The sequence below is a fragment of the Poecilia latipinna genome, unplaced genomic scaffold (assembly GCF_001443285.1).
Source record: "Poecilia latipinna isolate Pla-1442-1.1 unplaced genomic scaffold, P_latipinna-1.0 Scaffold519, whole genome shotgun sequence".
NCBI classification, from domain to species: domain Eukaryota; kingdom Metazoa; phylum Chordata; class Actinopteri; order Cyprinodontiformes; family Poeciliidae; genus Poecilia; species Poecilia latipinna.
In genome coordinates this window covers 36,955-52,589 of record NW_015113135.1, presented here as the reverse complement: position 1 = coordinate 52,589, position 15,635 = coordinate 36,955, and the positions used below count along the sequence as shown (strand labels likewise).

Genomic DNA, 15,635 nt, shown 5'->3' with positions numbered 1-15,635 from the left:
GGAGGAGGGGAAAAATGTTTAATTCATGGCATTTTTGCGGCTGTTGACTTGCAGATAAACGACCGAGCAATTATTGCTCTGGAGGAGCCGTTGCTTCCTGCTGTTCGGCTGCATCAGATCTAAATGCCTGACGCCGGCCTGGAGGGGCAGCTTGTGTGCTTCCAACATCCAATAATTGCTGCGCACTCTCGACGTCGTCCTAAAAATCAGAGGAACCCGCGTCGGTGCACGACTCCAACAGATGAAGATTGCTGTTGCAGTTCCTGGCAAAAAAGAGATTATTGCTTCAAACTGCAAAGTTAATAATGTGCGACGGTGCCAGTGGCCCAATTTCAAGGGCTTGGCTTGAACCGATGACCCCTGCGTTCAAAAGGAGTCAGGGCGATGGCGAAATAAACACACGGGTCCTTTAGTGGAGCATCAGGAGAATTGTTAGGCGATCTTTGAGGTGCCACCAGACGCCTGGCAGCGCGGTCGTAAATGCTGTGAAGCTGCTGTAACTACTTTAGGTGAGGGAAAAAAGCAAACAATTCCCACAACAATTCCAGTGTTTTTAATGAACACGTTTTGAGCTAACAGATTTTACAATGTTCTGCCAAAGTATTCCTACCTTTAGTCCTTTTCAACATTTTGACATTGTCTCATTACAACCACAAATTCTGCTCTTATTCCACAGCTTTGTGTGTGTGTGTGACAGACCAACAAAAAAAGGTTTGCCTATTTCACCCTGATACCACTGAATGCATTTCTGCACTACCAACTGCTTTAACATGTCGTCTAATTAGTGAAAAAAAGTTAAATATTGTTTTTATCAGGAGACATTTCACCATATATCAAATAAAACAAATCTGCCACATTCACAGCACAAAAGTTCACTTTTTATAAATAACTGGTGTAACTGATGTTTCTTTTAAATGGTAATAATTTAAAGGCCATCTGCAGAAGTGGATGAACTCACTAAAAACTGTACTCAAGTAATAGCAGCACTGCTTTATGCAAGTGTGAGTAAAAAGTACTCATTCAAAAAATCACTCAAGAAAGAATAGAAAAGTATTTGATTGAGAAGCTACTAAAAGGGACAGTAGTGTGTATTTTCCAGGCATATAGTGGCATTTACAGCATAGTTAGTCACTATATTAACTTCAGTTGTTATTGGGCCAATGTAGCTTTAAGAAGTTTCTGCTCTTTCTGAAGCTCCGCCTTCAGGAAGTCATCACAATATCGCTCTTTTATTAACCCTTTATTGACGTTTTTACCAGTGTTTCAGGAGCCACTTCTCATTACAAGCTCAGCAGACACGCAGGTCCACCAAGTGTTTGCTAATAGCTGCTGGCTAGTCTGAAGGAGCTGAGTGGGGGAGCAACAGGGCAGGGCTGCTCTGTGAGGCAGAAGCTTAGAAAGAGCAGCTCATCGCCTTGAAACAAGGACATGCTGCGTCTTGAATGGTTGCCACTGGAGATTAAAGGATTTGTCCAAACAACATTTTTTAGGAGGGTTGTTTCTTTAAAAACGACTCGTTTGGGGTTAGAAAAAGTCCATTAAGCGTTGAACAAAAATTTAATTAAATTTTTCTTGAAGGAACAATGACTCATCTTTGTAATTAAGTTGCACTGAAGGAACGCTGAAGAACGATGCTCCAAGGTTACCCCGATCGCAGCTGAAGGAATCAATATAACTTGTCTGAACATGAAAGGTAATAAATTAAGGAGGAACAATAATAGCCTGCTAGAACATCATTTCACAACGTACCTCCTTTATATGACCTGTGAGAGACAGAGCTCATAGCTAATGATGGGAATTAAGAGTTCTGTGTCATTTGACTCATCTGACTAGTCTGGCTCCTAATTTGCTCTTTAAGTACTATGTGTTATTATTATTATTATTACATGTGAACTTACCGGTACACAATTATGAACTAGACGTTTTTGGTATGGCTATGTTGGTTCTGTATGCACATGTACCGAATGAATACAGTGATGTGTTCAAACCGAGTCTGCAGAGAAACTCTAAAACTCGACACCAAAACTAAACAGTGTGAGCTCCCAGTTATCACTAAGTACAGCTAAGGTTTTCCATTCAGCCACAGTAGCTGAATCTCCATTAAAATTAAAATGGCTACAGTTACTACTGGTGGAAGTGCCAAAGAAGACGACAGGAAGTAGTTGGAAAAAACAGCATGCTTTTTTAATGACGTATTGTCAAGTCTGATTTTAACTCAGTTTCTTATTTAATGGAAACACCTCATTTATAAAATGTTATTTTGTTTCCAACTTTAGCGGAACGTCAACGTTTTGGGCACATTTGTAATGAAAACGCAGCTGGTGATGATGGAGACAGAAGGAACAATCAAACCAGAGTTTTGCCAATATTTGTCAACACTTAATTGACAAATATTGCTGACCAGAAGTAGCTTCAAGCGGAACGTAAAAACGACTGGCACTGGAGAAAATGAGCTAAGGTCCAAATCCAGCTGCCTGGAGTAGCATTCAGCCAACCGAAAATGCTGCACAACAGCAGATAAGTCGGCACCATTCCCTCTGAGGACACAGCGGGGATGCTGTTTTAAGAAGCACTGGATCGTCTGTATATGGAAAACAATTCCAAAGTGATGTAAATTATTTTTATGCACAAATATCAGTGCAATCCCATTGGAAAAAATCTTGAAGGGTCAGTATTATGTAGATGCAACTTCTTTGTAGCTTAACACGATGTTATGATGTTATTTCCCATCAAAAACATACCTGGAGCGTTGCCATGATTCTTTCATGCATGCTTGAGAAATCCTTTAATCTCCATGGCAACCATTCAGCTATGCAAAGGGTCTGGTTGGACCTAGCCCCGCCTTCAAGCACAAAACTCCTCCTCAGAGCTGCATTTTCCAAGCTTCTGAGCTTGAAACTCCTCCACTCAGCTCCTTCAGACTAGCCAGAAGTCTGAAGGAGCTGATGTACAGTTCCTGGTGGAACTGTACATCAGCTGAGCTTGTTATAGGAGCCATTTCTTAGTGCAATGCTGGTAACAATTTTGTTAAAGGTTTAATAGAGGAGATATGCGGTGATGACTTCCTGGAGGCGGAGACTCAGAAAAAGTTGGAGTTTCTTAAAGAAACAACTCAAATTTCAAGGAGTTTTATTTAAGTCATATTTCATCTACAACACTTTGAAGGTAATTTGTTGATTATGCTATAAAAGGTCACTACGTGCCTAGAAGATACATAATAATGCTCTCTTTAAAAAAAAAGAGTATTTTCAGGTGGTTTTAATGTTTTGTCATTTATCCACCTGCACCTGATTGTTCAAAAGATTAAACCAAATCACCAAATCTCTTTGAAGGTATTAACCGTAATAAAATCAAACCTATGGGCAAGTGAAAGTGACCAACTAACCTAATATGTACATTTTTTTTTTTACTTTAGCGGGAAGTCAGAGTATCCTGGGATAAAACTTTACAAGCCCAAATGATGCTAACACAGCACTTTGCTGGGATTTCAGAATAATGTGCAGCCACTGAGGTGAGGCAAGAAATGCACAGATGTAGAGTATATCAGTTCAGATGTGAATAATGAACAGAGGCAGCATGAGCTGAAAGACACAAAGGAGGTAAAAATACAGATATGGAGTATGTATGAATAACCCTTCTTTTTTTAAAAATTCAGTGCAATCTACCAGACACAAGAATTTGGGTCAGAACACTTTGAAAAAGTGTGGCTTACCAAACTCCTGGCTTTCAAGAACATCCAGACTGAAAATAGTCCAGCTGAAAGACGAAGTAAATCAATAATGTGGGAACTCGCACCACATGAAACGCATGTCATCCTGGAAGCAATTCCATCCACATCCAGAACCGGCTTTTGGAGATGAAGGAAGGTCGTTACGCTGAGGCCGCTAGCTGTCAATGCTGTGATGCATATGGGCTAATGTATGGAAAGTAGAAGCTGTGTGAAACCGCCTTCATTATCTGAAGTTGAACGGGAAGTTGCCATATGTACTTCGGAGCAGCAAATTGGTGGGGGAAAAGGAGACGGAAGATAAAAATCCATGCACACAATGATACGTCTCGGGGGAAGCAAAGGCTTTTAGCTCCTTCTTTTTAGCTGTCGTTAAAGTAGAAATGCAGTGGCACCAATCCAAACTTTTAACTTTAATTTTACTAACTTGAATGAAGCCTGGGACGTCAGAACTGTTGTTTTTCCTGCTTAAACTGGAGCCAGTTTCTAAAACGGATGACTTGGCAGTTTCAGTAAGCAACCAATTTGTCTGATGTAGGAGTTATCACTGTGCGGGTTCACAGAACGGAGCCGTAATGAATCTGGGTTCTAGACAGCAACATTCTGGGATCTTTGGAGGATTTTAAAAGTCGAGGTTTTACACAGTTAACAGGGACAGCGAGTATGGGTTTCCTATGGCTGCAAACGCGCCGCATCAGCAGAAAAGACTGGCTGTTTAGCACATCTTGCAAACTCAGCTGGAGAATCGTAGGAAACTCTTATTAGATGACCCAATTCAGCATCCCATGGTCTTTAAGGGGGTGTTCACACCAGCCATGTTGAGTCAAACTCTAATTTGTCTAACAAGTACAAGTGTGAATGCACTGTCAAACTTTGATTGGACCAATCTCTGGTCCACCTAAAAACCTAAGTCCTGGTTTTGTTGAAGTGAACTCTGGTGCGGTTGGAATGCATATGCAAATGTAAATGGACTGAAGTCTGCTCCAAAAGCAGGAAGAGGACAAAAGCGCAGGGCATTCTGGGTAAATACTCCCAAAACAAACGAGTGAGTCTATTGCTAGTGGAAGAAATGACTCGTGGTCTTCAACCAAAGACAACAGAGAAATCCTGCAACCGTTAAAATCGGTCTACACTCCATTTCTCTTTACGTTTTGTTAAGAAGGAAGTTTCGATCAGCATCTGCGATTTCATTGGCCATAAAATTGTGCAATTTGGAATTATGAAAATGAATGCCACACATATAAGGGACTTGATTAAAAGACGCCAACGTCTCCTCTGATCGCTGATGATGAACACTGAAAAATAAAAATACCTCATGGAACCGTTTACATCCACTGGCATCATCACTTGGCATCTTTGTGTCGTTTCCTTCAGTAGTTCTTGGTGCAGCGCCCCCTCAGGCCAGGTGGAGAACAGGTTATCGACGGGTTTGATTAGTTTGACACAGCAAACGTAACAAATGTTCCAGTTCTGGTCCCCAATCGAACCGAGTCTACCGGACTAACAGGTGTAAGAACACCGCAAGATTGAGGTTGCTTTTGTGAACTAAAATTTTTTTGATTTCTTTTGTTTTTGTGGCACTTCACCAGAATTTTGTGAAATTTACCTCATGACACACTACATGCAATATAGTGTGTGGTCATAGTACATAAGTGATATCAAAAATATACATCATGTTGCTTAAAACTTAGAAGAAATAAACTTTAGTTGCCTCCCCGACACGTTTCCAGAAAGGTGAGTAGCTGAAGGGACCCAGCGGCTGGCAGAGCCACACAAACACCAGCAGGGAGACAGGCAGTCATTACTCCTACAGCGCCGGTGATCAACACTAATTATCGTCTTTGACCAGGGGAGGACCGTCTTCCAATGTGTCCCTCGCCGATGACAGTTCATTACTCACCAGCAGCTAAAACGAAAGGGGGCCCAGCTGTCAGGAATTAGAGCAGAAATCTGCTGCTGAAACTTTCCTACCTGAAGATTGTCAAAAATAAAACCACACACACACGCACACACACACACACCATGTTACAGAAGTGGCTGCTCCTTTTACATCTATAGCATCTTGGCAAGGTAATAAAAACCTGAGGATTTTTCTGGTTTTGACTCATTACACCCACTAACTTCGTGCGTTTTACTGGGATTTAATGATCAACACCAGGTAGCACAAAATCTAGATGTATTTTGCAAAACTGCAATGAAATATTTTATTTTTATTTTTTCCAACAGCCGGACGTTACTACTGGCGAAGAAGATGACAGGAAGTGATTGGAGGATGACTGTTTGCAGCTGGATGCACCAGAGCTCTCACAGCTTCACAGAGTTCAGAAAAAGTTGTCATTCTAGCATGTTGAATCCACAGCTCTTCTGAAAAATCAGCTACAATTTTCCCAAAACACAGCATATGTAGCCACTCCCAAGTAGGCGGAGCTTGTCCCTCCAACGCCTGAATGAGACGCAGGCGCCACCTCTGATTAGCTGATAGATGATGAACCTTAGCTCCATGACTGAATTATAAATGTATCTCATGTAACTGTTTACATATGTCACTGCCAAGATTTTTAATGACTTATCCCATGAACAAGCTTATTCACAAGTGATTTTAATTCCACTTCATATTTAATGGAAACGTTGCGATTGCAAAATAATGTTTTTTCGACATTAGCAGAATGCTGACAAAGCGTGGTGGACATTTGGTGCACAAAGCTTGGAACATTTTAAAGTGTAGTTTTCTTTTGCTGTGCTCGTTTCTCTTTGTTTTTTGTTTTTGTTGTTTCTTTTGCATTTATTCTAATTCAAGTAAAACACTCTGGCCTTTTTGCTGAAAATGTGCTATATAAATAAAATTACATTACCTTACATTTTTCATGGAAACGCAGCTAGTGTCTCTGGGGCGACTACTCTGTCTCTCTATCCACCTGCTACTCTGCACATGCATACATATTTTTTCTTTTTTCTATTCATATTTTATTTAATTGTTTTGCATTCATACATCAAAATAATTTCTTAGCCTGTGAGCTTGTTTACAAAGGTGATTTTGACTCTGAAAGTCTAACGAATTTGTGTCCACGATGTGTGGGGTCTGCAGAGATGTTAGCTGTCCTTCTTTTCTCTGACTCTGATCTGTGACATTTCTTGATGGAGTCAATTTCAAGAAAGAGCAGAGCAGGAAAACACACTGAAGTGCTTCTTGTGTAGCTCACAGAAATTCCTCCGGTTTGTGGTTGGATGTGACATACTGGAAAAAGGTCAAAGGGCGTACAAACCTCCAGAGACTGGTTTCCTGAATGTTTTAAGGCGGTACACAGTGTTTTTAGTAACTCTTATCTACTATACATTCTATAGAAACGCTCACTGTTATCGGATAAGAACAACTAAAAGTCTGCTTTTAAAAATAAAGTCACATAAATTGTTCTCAGTTGTGTTTTAGGCTAGAATATCTGACATTTGACAACACCTAATCTGGAGATGCTGAATATTTACGTGATTGATTCCTGCAGCTTTTTGGTGAGGATTTGAAGCAAGGCTGTGAAATGAAGAACCGGAGCGCTGGGATTACTCAGAGGAAAAAAACCCCCCAAAAAACTAAAAACTATCATCCTGGGAGTGGATGACGGTTCACCATCAGGTCAGAGGGTGCACAGCTCAGAGATGTTGCAAAACACTTATGATCTACATCTCCGATTCAAGAGGCCTCAGTAACTGAGATGAATGTTAAAGTTCACGGCAGGACGGTTAGGAAAGGGCTGGAACATTCGGGATGGTTACCATGACAACAACATGGAAGCACAGTTTAGGAGTTTGATCTGAGTGTATTATTAATACACAGCAAAATGTTTGATTAAAAAACTATTTTATGTGCAGAATTCCTCCTGCACATAAAATCTAAAGTAAACATGTTTGTTTAAAAACGTTTTGATTTATCAGGAATCATTTTCTGCTTTAATGCTTTCTGTTGTAAAGTGGGAGATGTTCTTCTCCACTGTCACCACATGCATGCTCAGGATGAATATGTAGCTTTTTACCAACTATTACATGATCCTCTAACTTTGACTGTTCTGCTGTTTAATTACCTTCATATTTCACTGTTGTTTCTGACCCAAATATGATGACATGGCTGGTTTGTATTGAAGTGAACTGAATTGAGACTTCTCTCTTGTAAAGTTCCTTATAACATTTGTTGAAATCTGCACCAATACATGGGAAAACAACTGCATTTCATGTTTTATTGATTAGTAATTTTTTTTACTTTATTTTATTTATTTTCTCGATAACACTTTATTTGAAGGCTTGTGCATAAGACTGACATAACGCTGTTGACATTGTAATAGATTTTTAATGCAGGCTTTAGTACAACTTTGCATCAAGTCTCATTATTTACCGAATGACACTTCATGACAACATTCATAAACAAAGACTCCTTCATGTTCATAACAGGTGTTATGTCATGTTTATGACGGCGTTATGCAAGTCTTATGCACACCCCTTCAAAATAAAGTGTTACCATTATTTCTAAATGTATGGATTACTTTTTGTTTCAAAATAAAGACTTTCTATAAGAAATCGTTATTATTTTTATAGATTTTATCATTTTTTTGTGTGTGTATGTTTTTCCTTGTTTTTTTTTATATTAGTGTTGCAAAGAAAAAGCAAAAAATATGACAAGAACGTCGTCTGCTGCAGGTAAGATAGTTACCATTCAGAATCACACTTGATCTTGGAGAAAACGTGCTTTCAAACACGAACAAGAAAAATGTTTTACCTCTGAAGACATTTTGATTTGAGTGTTTTGTGAAATTTGCAGAAAGAAAACAAAACTAGAGCTTAACTTGTGTATGACACTCAGACGTACCTCGTCAGCAGCATGAAGGCAGAAAGCAGACATGTCACAGAGAAGAGCAGCTGGTGGTTATTCTTTGTAACCTCCTGGCCGTCTGTCTCTCCAGGTTTATCTCCTGAAAGCAGAGGCATTGAGTGAGGGCTGAGTTCTCACTTCAGCGCTGGCCTGCCAAGCCGTTGCAGGGTTTGGCAGGCCAGCGCTGCATAATGACGGTAATTCAATTCCTCCTAACAGCCGAGGTGTAATTGTTTAACTCTATAATGGTGTCTTGGATCTTAACTCACTCAGTCAGACAGAGGGAAATGAAAAATCATGTCGCAGAACTGGAGGTACAGAAAAAAAGGAGCATCCATTAGCTTCTTTTCAGCACTTTTACATCAGTGAGTAAAAACACAGGTTTTCTCCTAACAGAGAATAACACATGAAATGTAACAAATGCAGGTTTTACAAGAGCCCTGCTTTCATTATTGTATTACATAAAGCATCGTAATTGTATATTTATTTATTTATAAGCTATGCTGCTGATGTTATTGCAAGTATGTGTAACTGTCTTTGTAATAAATGTTTTTTTTTTTTAAGATGTGGAGGAGTACCCACTGTCACGGCAATGACTGATGGGCATCATTATATATTTTTATATATTATATATTTTTATTTGTTTTATTCGGAGAGGATTGATGAAAATGGAGTTTGAAACGGTAATAAAATATTGAAACATTTAAGAAAGAGGATGTGGACAGACATCTTTCCCTCATCTTGAGGCCCAAGGTGGTAAATTACAAAGTCAAATTTGACACATGTAGCCATTTTTATAACAATTGAAGGCAACATAGTTACTTGATTATGCTGTAAAATGATTGTACATGGCTATAAAACACATAATATTGCCCCTTTAATAAAGCAGACATGTTGTCAGGGTGTTGATGGGGCGTCTGTGAAGACGCGTCACTAATCACTTGTAGTTTTCTTACAGTCCTGAACCCTAAACCTCGTCTTCTCTCTGTCCTCCTCCTGAGCTGAACTTTGGGCGACACCAGACCTTTACTCCTCACGGCTTTGAGTTTTCATCTCAGGTTGACATATATCGGTTTTAGGACAAAAAAAAAAACAAAAAAAGCTCAGTGTCAAAGGATCATTGAGTCACCTCTGAAGTGAACAGAATGCAGGACTCTGTTTGTGCACCTTACTGTGCACAAAACCTCTTTCAGGCTGTGGATGAGCCACAGCAGTAAAACTGCCTTCTCCTGTTTCCTGTCCATTCAAATCCATTTCTTTGGCTGACGTTGCTTTTCTTTTTTTCCCCTTCCTATTGGAATATAAAGGTGTTATTCAGGCATCCCAGAAGCAATATTTGCCACATTAGATGTGAATACGTCCCTTTAATGGATTTTCCTATCCACCTCTCTCTCATTTTATTATGTCTGCTTGGCACGGCCGATGTCTCCCGAGCCTTCCTCTGCGCTCCCCAGTCGCCACGGCAGCAGCTGATGGGGTGAGCGGGAGTGTGGGGCGAGAGACGGAGGAGGACGATCTAGTGGCGGAGGAGGACATGGGAGTGGGTCAGATTGGGGTGAGGGGGAACGGCAGAGGCGACAAAATGGCAAATAAAAAGAGAGAGAGAGATAAGAGGGGAAAACGGAAGAACAACCTGAATCTGAGGATGTTACCCTGTGGACTCAGATAATCGTTTGAAATGACACAACATGGCTGACCTTCCTGTGACTCGCAGAGCTCTCCGTTGCTGAAATCTGTCATGTTTGTGCAACAGAAAGACAGAGATACTCAGAAAGAGAGGCTGCGACCTCTGATCACCCTACCAGCAAAGTTTACTGCTGGAAATCAGTAAAATTATGTTTGGAAAAACTTCGGAAACGAAGCAACATTTAAAATAAAAAAAAAAAAAAAACCAATCAGATCCCTGACCTATAGTAGACCTATATATAGTTAAGCCTGTTGCAATAAATCAAATGATCAATTAATCATGTTAAATTAAAATGAGTTCAATCATTTCTGTTTGCATGATTTGTAGTTTTTCTCTTTTCTCTTTTGCATTTGGTTTGGTGTTTTGCTCTCAACCAGCTCTTTTGTGAAGAATAATTCTTGTTTCTACAAATGATCAATCTTTTAGTGAGTTAAGATAATTCGCAGTCAGTTAAGTGATTGGTAACAGTCCTTTTATTCTGTCTAAAGGTCGCAATCGTTACAAGAGTTATATTTTTACTCAAACAAAATATTGTCTTGTATCATAAAAAAAATTCTGCTTCAAGTAAAACAATACAGGTCAATTCTGAAGTAAAATAAAAGAGAAATTTCATTTGTCATGGCAGCTGGACCTTACTCAAGCGTTAAACCAGTCATATTCAATAAGATAGAATGTGCTTTCCTGCAGGGCTTGTTTGTCAGATTAAAATAATAACATTTAAGCAAGTATTAAACATACTTCTCATTCAGTCTACATTTCTGTTTTTAAATGATTTTCATTTTTATTGCTCTGATTGTTATGCGTGATCCAGCGTGGAGCTGGATTGATGTTAAGATCCAGACTGGAGAGCAGGGATGATGGAGAAAAAAATGTAAAAACCACAACAAAAACCAACTTACAACCAAGAAAACAGAGTCAAATTTAGAACGATGAGATACACCAGAGCGGCACAGGACAAAACAGAAGGAGTCGGTGGTTAACACTGAGACCAGAGAGGTGATATATGTGGAGCAGGGCGTAAAGACAACAAACAGCTAATGAAGCAAGTGAGGCGAGTGAGGGAACGACAAACAGCTGGGAAGAGGAACAAACGGAAAGACAAATTAACACAGAATGGAACGGAGAGGAAACCCAAACAATGACCTAATATCTAATCTAACCTAATAAATCCAAAACTAGGAAGGAGTAAACTGGAATGGGAGGATGAAAATAAATACCAAATGCAAAAGAACAAATCACAAAATGAGAAACAACTGAACTAACAGAACTGGGATGAGAGGAAATGATGAAAGCAGGAAGTCAACAGGAAAAAAATGAAGCAAAAGTCCAAAACAAGAAGCGATCACAACACTGACGTAATATTCTACTCTTAAATGTTATTTTTTCATTAGGTTTTCTAATAAAATTAATAGAAATGGAAATTACGTTGAAGGGGTTTTTTTTAAGGAAAAGTGTAAAAACAACATTAACAAGCTAAAATGTTCAGATTTATTTTCTAAATAGTAGCAATCATAGTAATTATAAAAGTATGTATTATTTTCCTTCCACTTCACAGGAACAGCCTCCTTTTGTCGATGAAAGTTAGTGGTTGCAACATGACAAAACCTCCAAACAGGAAAACGGAGTAAAATTGAGAACATGGAGGATGGTGTTCAAAGAACTCTGCACAATTCTCAGAAGAAACTAAACGATAGTCAAATATAGCTCATAAAATACAAGAACATTTGCCACCAAGTTGTTTGAAGAAAGATTTTTCTTTTATTTTTTTCTCACTTTGAACATGTCGTTTCCGACAGCGTGATGTCGAGGTGAAGCTCAACAGATTTACTTTCACAAGTGGAGCGTTGCAGCTTCCTCCATCATAGAGCTTCATTAGAAACCGTAAATTATACACCAACATTCCTCCAGATCCAGACTTGGTAAACACCGGCCAATGAGGGCAGCAGGTAACGAATCAGGAGTTTGAAACGGTTTAGGCTGAAGTTGGTCGTGGAATGTTTTGTTGGACCTTCTGGCTGCGTGCAAAGCTCCAATTCTTTTCTTGGCCGATTTTCTCCAGCAGTTCAGAGCTGAAGCCGGACCTCTCTCCGTCCAACTCTTGTGTTTTCTTGCACTGCGTCTCGCCCATGGGGGGGTGGGGGAGGGGGGTCCGCCTTTGTCTGCTTCAACGCGTCGAGATCCTGTTTGTGAGTTTCCTCGTTTTGTCTTCCTGGACGCACGTTAAACTCCCGAAACCACGCCGGGGGGCAGAGGTAAGGGGGGGACGTGAGGCGAGTTTAAGGGGGAACCTCAGCACACCAGAGTGCGCTGGGAAAACAATGAAACGACTGTGATTCAGTTATTCTCGTGAACTGTGATGGACAAATTCCTCTGGTGCCAGAGAGGAGGTATTTCAGTAAAAAACAAACAAAAAAAAAAACTCCTAAATGCCTCTGTGTGGAACACAAGCAATACTGTGGTGTTCATGGAAAAAAACAGTTTTATGTCCCAATAAAAGCTAGTTTACTGACGACTGACTGGGTGTGTGTGTGTGCATCAATAAAAAAAAACAACAAAAAAAACGGAGGACTCGGAGACATGCACATGTTTAAAAAGCACGAGAAGGGTGAAGGGCATGTTAGTGGGTCCAAATGAAGTGGGATCCATAGACTTGCATCAGCAGGATTTATATTTGGACTCAAACTGTTAATTTGTCCCCTAACAGATTACTGCTTATTTATAACACCTAAACACTTCAAAGTCATCAAATAGATGAAAAATCAGGCAACGAGAACCCTAGTAACGAATCATTTCTTAAGTAAAAACGTTATCAAACCGGCTATTTTTTTTAAATTGCAATGGCGTTCTTGTTAAACAATGATCGGCCCAACTTTTCAGGCCTGCAGATTTAAAAGCGACATACATAACACTGGTTTGACAACATGAAGTAGGGTAAAAGATCTCCAACGCAAACACATTGTGAGTCAATCGAAAGAAATTTGAGCAGAATTGGAGGAAACAGAGTCGCTGACATCTGTCTTATCTGGAAGCAGTTAAAAAGTCATTTCTACGGTTTCGGGTCTCCAGTAAAACCCACACTGAGCGCCATTCCCCCTACAAATGGGGACAACATGGAGGAGCGGTGAAACCTTCCCAGTAAGTGACTGGGTTAAAGAAATTACTCCCGAGACCACATCCAAGCAGACTCATCCAAGTTTAAAATGGTCCGGGATCACGTCTAAACCGCTGGAGGCGGCGCTCGCCCCAAATAAGGTCAGTGTTGATTCAAAAAATTAAAAAAGTTAATAAAACGAAACAAACAAACAAAAAAAAAAACCTACATTTGTGGGAAGTAGCACTGGGGTGTATGTATGTGTGCTAAGCTACGCTGAGGCCACAACGACCAAGACGGACGGAGCGGGGATTCGTTCGGCAAACCACCACACACCTGAGCCAGTGTGGCCTAGTCAAAGTCTGGAGTTGAATCTAATTGAAATGATGTGACATGACTTTAAACAGACGATCTGTCTTTGAAAACTCTTATGTGTGACTTAGTTGAAATCATTTGCAGAGATTATTAGGTTTAGGGGGTAACTGCTTTGTCTCATAGCAACAAGTTGGTTTGTTTTTCCCTTTTTACTGTTTAAAATTATACATTAATTCATATGCAGTGCATCTTGTTGTAGTTGGTCGTCTTTCACTATGTCATAAAAATGGGTTTGATGGAAAAAAACTGAAGAAAAATCTAAGGAGGCAAACATGTTTGAATAATTCCTGTATGTTTTAACTTATTAATAATAATAATAATAATAATAATAATAATAATAATAATAATAATAATAATAATAATAAGAATAATAATAATAATATCTAGGGTTCAGTTCAGAACTGAAACACTAATAATGCAACCAGTTTACCTCAATAGAGCTTACTGGGAGAGCATGAAACATGTCAAACTGGATTTCTTTCAGATTCCTTCAGATGCTGTAGAGTCGGGCCCAGACGGTACCGGGACAGAGTGTGTTCTGTTCTGCCCAGGGGGCCCGGAGGGGCTCACTGGGAGACAAACAGCCCTAAACTGGTCTGTGCAAACAACCACCCTGCGGTGAAGATGCCCACGGCGCAGCTGCTGTTCCCCAGAATTGCAGTGCAGAGTCAAAAAAACCTACGTTGGTTCTTGTGTGAAATTATAGAGTTGTTTTTCAGGGGCGCAGGATCTCTGTTTTTTTTATTTCTTATGTGTAGGTGTCTGTGTATGTGTGCATGTGTGTGTTTGGGCCAGTATGTTTTTCTGGTTTTTACGAGCTATAACAGGACAGCACTTTTACCGTAAGCTCAGACCAAAACACCGGATTGAGTTTACTGGATTCACCGATCGGTTCCCAACATCGGGCAGCAGAATTAGAGCAACCACACCGTGGAGGAAAACAGATTCCTTCAATTTGAGGGCTTTATTCTTTCTTTTAACGAACCAGGATATAATAAAATGATTTGGAGCTTAACAGGTACTAAAACTTACTTACCGTTGAAACCAGATATTTACATACACTGAATAAAAAGGACACACACACACACACACACACACACACACACACACACACACACACACACACACACACACATCTTTTTCTTCCTCGTTGTCTGAAGTGAAATCCGACCGAACCAGTTAGAATTACTGAAATGGTTTCCATTCGTTACATAGCAGAAAACTTTTTTTTTTTTTTGAAATTAAGAACTTTAGTTCCCAAGGATGAACAATTCTCTTCCTGATATTTTGGATGATTTGTTTCGACTTTCCAATCGTGTCAAACAGGAACGCAGTGTGTTTCAGGTGTGGAATTAAAAGTCAGTTAACCAACCACAGATTTGTGGGAGGAAACGCGAAAGTCACAGGCTTTCTGGGATTAGGAAACAGAAATAATGCTTATAATTCCACGAGACATTTAGTCTAATTTAACTTCAGAAAGTGAGGAATAAATGTCTCTTTTCCATGTATCTGCTTTCAAATGTAAAAGTGAGTTGTTCTAAAACACACAACGTATTAATTTTAGAGTTCATCAAGCAAGGAAGCTGAACTGTAAAAGCCATGTGTTGGCGGCTGGATTGTGTGTGTTAAAGTTCGGCTGTTCCACAAGAGATTCAAAAAAAGTTCAAATCTCTTGAACATTTTAATACTTATCATATTTTGTCAACTGAAAACTTCAGTGCATCTTCTGTCGCTCTACTTCCGGCTTTTTCTCTCTTTGCTTTGTACGTACAGGTAGTGAAAGTTATGCCTATTTTTCTTTGCAAAATAGCTCAAACTCATTCAGTAACTTTTATTTGTGACTCGCTGCATTTCCATTGCCCTTATTATCTGGCAATTTGGCATTTTGAAAGTAATAAGCTCA

At 39.6% G+C, this 15,635-nt stretch overlaps 1 long non-coding RNA gene across 1 annotated transcript; it reads right to left on the bottom strand.

The window, feature by feature from the left end:
• LOC106952469 (uncharacterized) lies at positions 1-8,634 on the bottom strand. Its single transcript, XR_001425995.1, has 2 exons — positions 8,577-8,634; positions 1-263 (listed from the first exon to the last, which is right to left on the bottom strand). It is a non-coding gene; the product is annotated as an uncharacterized LOC106952469 (long non-coding RNA).
• Positions 8,635-15,635: the final 7,001 nt, after the last annotated feature.